The sequence below is a fragment of the Capsicum annuum genome, unplaced genomic scaffold (genome assembly GCF_002878395.1).
Source record: "Capsicum annuum cultivar UCD-10X-F1 unplaced genomic scaffold, UCD10Xv1.1 ctg20674, whole genome shotgun sequence".
NCBI classification, from domain to species: domain Eukaryota; kingdom Viridiplantae; phylum Streptophyta; class Magnoliopsida; order Solanales; family Solanaceae; genus Capsicum; species Capsicum annuum.
Window position 1 is genome coordinate 1 of NW_025826560.1, and position 7,295 is coordinate 7,295.

General features: G+C 36.6%; 1 long non-coding RNA gene across 2 annotated transcripts; it reads left to right on the plus strand.

The window, feature by feature from the left end:
- LOC124890608 lies at positions 1-7,248 on the plus strand. 2 transcript variants are annotated; one of them, XR_007049249.1, is made up of 2 exons: positions 1-660; positions 2,090-7,248. It is a non-coding gene; the product is annotated as an uncharacterized LOC124890608 (long non-coding RNA). The 2 variants fall into 2 exon arrangements; XR_007049248.1 differs by having other exon boundaries at positions 4,133-7,248.
- The last annotated feature ends 47 nt before the right edge of the window (positions 7,249-7,295 follow it).

Below are 7,295 nucleotides of genomic sequence, written 5' to 3' on the forward strand. Positions count from 1 at the left end.
TTCATAGGCACACACACCATTCTTCTCCACTTATCTTCTCCACAAAAACCACATACTCTCACTCACACAAACCAGTGAAAGAAAACAGGGGAGAGAACACTCAATTCTATTTATTCTCATATTCATGCATACACACAATCACACCTACATCTACTGAAATGGCATGACAGTAGGGAGATGGGAGAGAGAGAGATTAAGAGTGAAGAGAAAGAGAGATCAAGCTTGGGAGAGGGAGAGAGAAAAAGAGATCGAGCTCGGGAGAGAGAGAGAAAGAGAGATCGAGCTTAATTGAGAAAGAGTGGAAAGATTTGGGAGAAAAAATAGTCAGAGAAATAGAGAACATCGAGGAGAGGGGAGAACCACAAGATTCGTTGTATGTTTGACTGTTCCAGCGAATAAAGACAGTGTTGTGTCATTTTCTTTTGAGTGGATTCTTGCGAGTAGGATTAACTCTAGTGAGTTTTGGTATGCGGGTTTCTTGGTCTCTTTGGCAACTTCGATCTCATTTTGTTTGATATTTCCTCTGTCTCGGGTTTAAACCTGTTCGAGTTTACTATTCTTGATATCGAGTTGGTTGGTTAGTTGTTGGGGATTTATCGAGGATTTTACAAGCTCGGACTCTCTTAAACATTATTATCAACAGAAATCGTCTATTTGGAGGTCCAAATTCTGAACCCTACTATTTATTATTTTAGCGTGTTTGATGATATGACTTGATTGATATATTTGAATGCGTATTTGAGTTTTTCTCATAATTATCGTGTCTTGATTAGTTGAGTTTATGTCGGAATTGAGTAATTGCTGGTTTAGAATGAAATTTGAGGGCATGGATTAAAAACAGAGGAAAAAATAAATATTGATTAATTTTGGTGCATTGATAATGTTGAACATGATAGAATTATGATATATTGAAATGGATAGGCAAACGTAGGTTCGGGTAGGCAAATTTAGAAATAAATTTTCTTGTTGAATGTTTGAATATGGAATTTGAGTTGAATGGTTTGGTTTTAGTTCTTGCATTTGAAAATGTATTCATTTAATCGGGGAATGCCCCGCCATCACTTGTGTTTACTTACCGAGGAATGCCCCGACGTATCATGTATGCAAAGGAGGTTCGTGATGAAGGCCTGAGGCATCGGGTAAAGAATTGGAGTTTAGTCTAGGATTAGTTTAGAATAGGATTTATATTTTCATATTTTTCTATTTTGGGACTGCATAACTCGGACTGAACATTATATTATGGATTTTTTTGTTTTGTTGGTTTTATTGATTGTTTTGTATGCTTTTATGTGGTTTATACATTCTTAGTATCAAAATTAGCCGATATAATCCACCAAGCGACTGTGGTCGAACCACGGGATCGAGAGGTGCCTAACACCTTCCCCTCGGTCAACAAAATTCCTTAGCGGAATCTCTGTTCACAAACCAGTTTAAAGAGTCAAATCATTTTGAAAAGGATTTTCCAAAGGTGACTTGGAGACTCTGAGTTTTGAATATAAATAATCCTTTTTCAAAACAAACTTTCATCTTTTGTCACTTAATAATTAAAATATTTTTGAAACTTAAAATCTAATCTTTTTGGTCAAAAAAAGGGTGTGAAAATGTGTGTGCCACATCACTCTCCTTCCTCTTATTAAAAGTTGTAACTCATACTTAAAGTCTAAGAGACACGTCTCATCAGCCATGACTTTTCATGAAATCTGAACCATTCTTTCCTTCCTATTTAAGATCAAAATCAAACTTTCTCTTACACTTTTGAAAAGTTTATCTCATAAAGCTTATCATCTCCCAAACCATTTCCAAGAGATTTCATCATGTTTTATCTATCTCAGTTCTTACAATGTCAAATCCTCTCACATTCTCTCGAAAAGATGAGCCTATTTCATAAAAGGGATTGATACTCCCTCTATCCCTTCTGACTTTAAACTAGAGAAGTCCTTTTCCATTAAAAAGTTTACTCCTCTTTCCCTATGAGATATTTCTAGGTATTTTAACTCTTAAGTGAAAATAAAAACTCCCAATGCTCCACTCTCATAAAAGGATGATGTTGTTGAGGCCAGTTCTAACCCTAAAACTAAGTTTTCTTCAGAAAAGAAAGAAGACCTGATACGAGCCAAACGACCATCTATGCTTTTGAAGACATCATTGGATGCCAGTGCATAAAGACTCAAGACTTGGTCACCTCATGGACACAACATACATGAATTACCCATTTTGAGCATTACATAAGGTAAACCCGTGCGTGAAAGATTGCGTGGGGGCTTACCTTTGATGCCAACCCAAGACCGTAAGTGTTGAAGAATGACCCCACGGTTTTGGAGTATTGAAGAAGCACCCTTCATTGCGGGTATTTTGGGGATTACACTTGTTGGAAAGACACTCCATGGCCACCCCTTTCATAAAGGGTATTGTGGTCATTTTTATTATGTAATAAGCTAGCCTATACATAGACTTCTATTAGGTCATTTTCTCTTTAGTTTATTGATGATGATATTGTGAAAAACTACTTCTCTCATTGAGAGTGTAACACCTTTAGTGTAGGGCCTGGAAAATCCAATATTGATCTTTTCCTTAGAAACGGTGGTTTTAAGTGGAGTTGATTCCCTTAGTGGTCACCGTAAGAAGATTGGTGTTTGATTATTGCAACTTTGAGGGTCCCTTCGTTTGATATGCATGTTGGTTCTCATTGTTTCGTAAGATCTTTATGTCATCTTGCCTATCTTTACATTATTGCATTGTTGTTTTTGTTTCTTGTGTCCCATTCTCGGTTTATTGTGTGTTGCTACCATAGTTGTTTTTGTATCTTGTTCTCATTTTTCCTTGTGTTCTTGACTGGTTTTTGAGTTTCATGGTTTGTCCGCTATCATTTGGTATCAGAGCCATCATTGATTTCATTCCCACGAGATCAATCTTGGGCTTATTCACTCGAAAAATCAACCAAAAAAGTGTTAAAAAGCTGAAAAACTCAAAAATAGTAAAGCTGTCCCATTTTTGTGTTTAGGCCGAAGTTTGAAGCCTAATTTTCTTGTGTTTTTTGTGTATTTTGTTGTTTCTAGTGTTAGTCCCTTCTTCACTAACACTAATAGAGTAAAAATCTAAAATTTGAGACATTTTTTAGTTATGTTTAGATTTTGGGTAGGTTGTTGTTGTAGTTGAGGACTTGAGCTTGAGCCATGTGTTGTCGTTGTGGTTGAGAATTGGTCTTGAAATTGTGGTATTGTTATTTGGGAGATCATGTATGTTTGAAAAATTCAAAATTCATTCAATTTGGAGGTTATTTTCTTAAGATGCACTTTGAGTGTTCTTGGTGTTCTTCACCATGTTGATAAATTGTTAACCAAGAACACTCCAAATGTGTTGTTTGATCTTGAATAAAGTGGAAATAAGGTGTGTTCTTTTTTTTGGCTGGAAAAAAATTTCAAGACAACACCAAAGAAGAAAGTAGACAAAAGGCTTTCAAAAAGTGTTGTTGACAAAAAAGAGAAAGGGGCATTTTCCAAGACATACAAAAAAGGAAAAAGCCAAAAGTCTTTCATAAAGGTTTTTAGCCAAAAAGGTGCAAGGAAGGTCAAACCTTTTTTAAATTTGAAAAAGTCTCCAAGTCTTGTTTGTTCCCTACCAAAACCGAATTTCCACGCTTCCAAATTAAATTTGACCAATTCAAATTCTCAACAAGAAAAAAAAACTGCCACATCACCAAACTACCTCGTCATCGAAGTGCCACATCATTAACGTTCCAAATACCTTGAAGCTCAAATTTAGATTCTAAATTTCTTTTCTTTGTTTCATTAGTTTCATTTCTTGATTCTAATACTAATTAGCAACTAGTAATCACCTACTAGATTGTGAATTAGTTTTGAATTCATCATGTCTTCATTATATGTGTGCTTTTCTCATTTTTAATTCGTCATAATTTTTTTGTTTCAAGTCCGTAAGCTGATTTATTTTTTGTGTCTTAAGTCGATCAAATAAGAATCTATTCCGGCTGCTAAGTAGGATTGACATCTTATTGACTACCGAAGTATAAGCAACTTTCAATATTCGTCGCTCCAATTATGAGGATCATAAAGGTGAGTGCATACGAGTGTTGGTGAGGAGATTTTACCACTAATCTTGTTTGTTCATTTTGTAGGTACAAGGTATTATAAGGGAACATGTCTTTGATAGCCGCAGATTATTATGACTACTACATAGGAGACTATGATTGTAGTGAGAGATTTTATGGCTACGAAGTTGTTGGAGATTATAGTGCCTATGAAAATAGCTATGGTCAAGGCACGGACAGATTTGAGGGTTACGGTTTTCAAGGGGAAAATGAGGTGAATGAAGTGTCTAGTGCTTATGGTGAACATGGAGATGATGAAGAGCCTTGTGATGGTCCTTATGATGAAGTTGGGACGTATGCAGGTTCTTACACTTCCCAAACCGAAACTAGAATTGGTGCAAGGTATAACCGTTTCATTTGCAAAGCTTATGAGAGCTATGGTGAAGTTCACATGTGGAGTGTGAAAATTCATATTCTTCAACTTGTAGTACTTCTTATCAAGGTTGACATGGTTTGAATGGTTATACTAGTTATAGTAGAGGTTGTCCATGAGAAGAAGAGGGTATGCATCTCTAAAGTCGAAGGGTGATCATGTGCCTTACAATGTTGATCCAAGAAGGAATGTTCACTTCGGAAAGGTGATCATTTATGGGGTACTAGGATGCCTCATCATTCTAGATGATAGGTGCTATAAAAACTACATCCTTCCATCCATGGTTGATTATTGGGGTTGTTTCAATAACCTTTACTTGTTCCATATTCCTTGAACGGGTTTAAGGTTACCGAGAGGGTAAAGGTTGTCTTCTCCCAATTTAAATACCATGAGGAGGTATGGTGCGATATTTTTCCCTTGACATATGTTCATGTAAGATTAGGTGCCGATTGGTTTTCACAACATAAAGTTTCAAATGTGCAAAATTGGCCTATTGTTGTAAGAGACTAATGGGGAAATTATCTCATTACATCTATTCTGCCCAAGCCGCAAAGAGAAGTGTTCACCTACTCCAATCCAAATTACTATGAGAGACAAAAGATTTAGAGGAGTAAGGGTGTGCAAGGTGGAAATCCGAGAGTGAAAAAAAGAGAGGTTGTGAGGAGTAAAAGTGAGGGGATTGCCACCAAACCGAGCTAACTATATTTGTCCTTTTATTTCTAAGGACATTTCTTCAGGTACCAACATGGCAAGAGGGCGAGCACAAGGCCAAAGAGAAGTTGCTGCCAAAGCATGCGAGGAACCTTCACACCACAGCAAACAAAAATCTACTCAAGAACTTCAAGGTAAAATAGCTAAATCTTGCACTTTTGTGCATGTGAATGATAATTGTGTGGCTAGTATCCCATTGAGTGTGAGGTGTAGCTTGCCTATATGTGAGTCTATTGTTTCTTTGCCACTTGATGATGATGTACATGTTGTGAGTATGGATATACTAGTTTATCCTTTTGATGACTGAATCGACTCTTCTTGTAAGATCAATTTATGTCCACCTAGGTTAAAACCATTGTGTTAAATGAAAGTACATCGTCTTGTAAAATTTGTGTTGATCAACTAATGTGTGAAAATTTCCCACCACTTGAGGATGTGCGTGATGTGATTAATGAATCTCAAGTGTATAATGATGTTGAAAATATTGATCAAAGGAATAGGAGTGAACCCCTGAGCTTGCCCTTTGATTATAATATTTGCTTGGCTCATAAGGATAATCATGTGCTTGAAACATCTTTAAAACTTGATAATGAACTTTTAGAGAGTGAACTTACTTATTCTTAATCTACCTGCAGAATAGATCATGCTCTTTTTTAGATATAATGTCTTGTTTGAAGATGGTATAATCACTCCCAATGAATCTAGTGGTAAGAATGATGGTATAGATTGTCTTGAAGGCTATAGCCTATACGCTAACCCAGTATGGTGTGACAACAATCCTTCTAAAGGTGGAAATCTCTTTTTGAAAGATGAGAGTACTCTTAAGGGTAAGGAATGTGTAGTCCTTCTTGACAACCTGAGGGCAAAGGTGTCATTGACTCATTGGGGTAATATTTCTAAATGTGCATCCTTGCTTGACACGCTTGTGCTTAAATTGCATGAATCCCAACTTTTGGATGCCAAGTTGTCTATTGTTTGAAGGAAAGAGAGTGTATGTGCTTAAATTCTGTCTTCACCCATGCATGTCTTTACACTTGATTTTTTCCTATACTACTTCTTTGTCTATGATGACATCCATGCTAGTTTTGGGTTTCCATTAAGTAGAGGTAAAGGTCTTATTGGTTGGTCCACTTGTTTGAGTGACAATGCTATGTGGGATTGGTGTACTTTGAGACCAATGGTAGCACCACGTTTGAAGAGGCCACTTGAAGAGGTAATGAAACAATTGTGCTTTATGATTCCTAAGACAAGGGTAGCCTTATCTTTTGGACTTAGTGATACCATTAAAACCTTTGTAGTTTATTTATCTCTTGATACTTGTCTTAGCCATTTACTTTGTAATATTCTTACTAAACTTTTCATGACTAAGACAAAGGATTCATGGTTATATCTCGAGTATATACCACCTTGGCATGATGATGTCATTTGTTATACTAACTTTAACCCTCATGCCATGAGAAAGTTGTGCTTGCTTGTCCTTTCTTTAGTTTTGCAAGGTATGGATTCGAGGTTGAATTCTTTTCAAGAAGGGGAGGATGATACGAGCCAAATGGCCATCTATTCTATTGAACACATCATTGTATGCCAATGCATAAAGACTCGAGACTTGGTCACCTCATGGACACAAGAACATACATGGATGACCCATTTTGGGCATGACATAAGGCAAATCCGTATGTGGAAGATTGAGTGGGGGCTTACCTTTGATACCAACCTGAGACCACAAGTGTTGAAGCATGACCCCACGGTTGTGGAGCATTGAAGAATCACCCTTCATTAATGGTATTTCGGGGATTACACTTGTTGGAAAGACACTTCATGGCTACCCCTTTCATTAAGGGTATTGTGGTCATTTTTGTTATGTAATAATCTAGCCTATCTATATTCTTCTATTAGGTCATTTTCTCTTTAGTTTATTAATGATGATATTGTGAAAGACTACTTCTCTCTTTGAGAGTGTAACACCTTTAGTGTAGGGCTTGGTAAATCCAAGTTGTTAGTGTAGGACTTAGAAAAGCCAATATTGATATTTTCCTTAGAAATGGTGGTTTTAAGTGGAGTTGATTCCCTTAGTGGTCACCGTAAGAAGATTGGTGTTTGATTATT